Consider the following 937-nt stretch of genomic DNA (forward strand, 5'->3'; position numbering starts at 1 on the left):
CACACACACACATGTATGTAAGTGTAAGATCTAAGGATCAAGGTGGTGGAAGTTAATGAGCTTCACGCGATCCGTAGAAGATCTATAAAACGAACTTTTAGTGGTTTATCGGCGCACGCACGCACACACACACACACACACACACACACACGTACACATACATATATGCAGGAGGACTTAGAAATTTCTGGTGTGGTAACAGACTGTGCAGGTAGATTACCAGGGTAAGTTGAAATCTAAACCGTGGCGAAAAGAACAGACATACTCTAATAGAAAATACTGAGATAGGTCGTTCGTTGAGTTTGTGGAAAACGTTTGCAACAACTTTCTTCTATTAGTATTTTCAAACAGCGTGGCTGGTACTACACAAGCGTCGGCTCATAAAATCATCTGGCTATCATCTTAACTGATACATTACACATACACGACGAAATGACAGTAGAATCTACCTATGGATTTTCCAGGTACTGTTTCATCGATGTTAGGTAACACCAAGACGTTATGCAACAAAATCTGCTCGGTTACCAAATGTAATTGTTGCAGGAACTGGGAATGCAGTACAAAGGATTCAATGAAGAAGAACAGCAACCCATTAAGATATTCTTAGGAAGAATGTCATGGAATTCGTAGAGAAAGGGGCCAGAGTAATACAGCTTTCGTTTCCGACCTATTTAACTCTACCAAGAAGCTACTCGTGATGTGGGTTTCTCGAATGCTTGGTGGGTGAAGTATATACTTTTTATTCTCGACTGCCTGGGTGACCCTGCAGTAAAAAAGGAGCATGGACAAGGTATAAACCTGATAAACCTTACATCGCCAACGATTGAGTTTTACATGAAGCAATTGAGCATGAAGAAAGTTCAGGATGTTGTTAAGGCAGTAAGTTTAGCCTCTGCTACCGGGGCTCTTTGCAGTAGCCTACTGAAAGCCAATAAGG

Source organism: Octopus bimaculoides, chromosome 20 (genome assembly GCF_001194135.2).
Source record: "Octopus bimaculoides isolate UCB-OBI-ISO-001 chromosome 20, ASM119413v2, whole genome shotgun sequence".
Taxonomy (NCBI): Eukaryota; Metazoa; Mollusca; class Cephalopoda; order Octopoda; family Octopodidae; genus Octopus; species Octopus bimaculoides.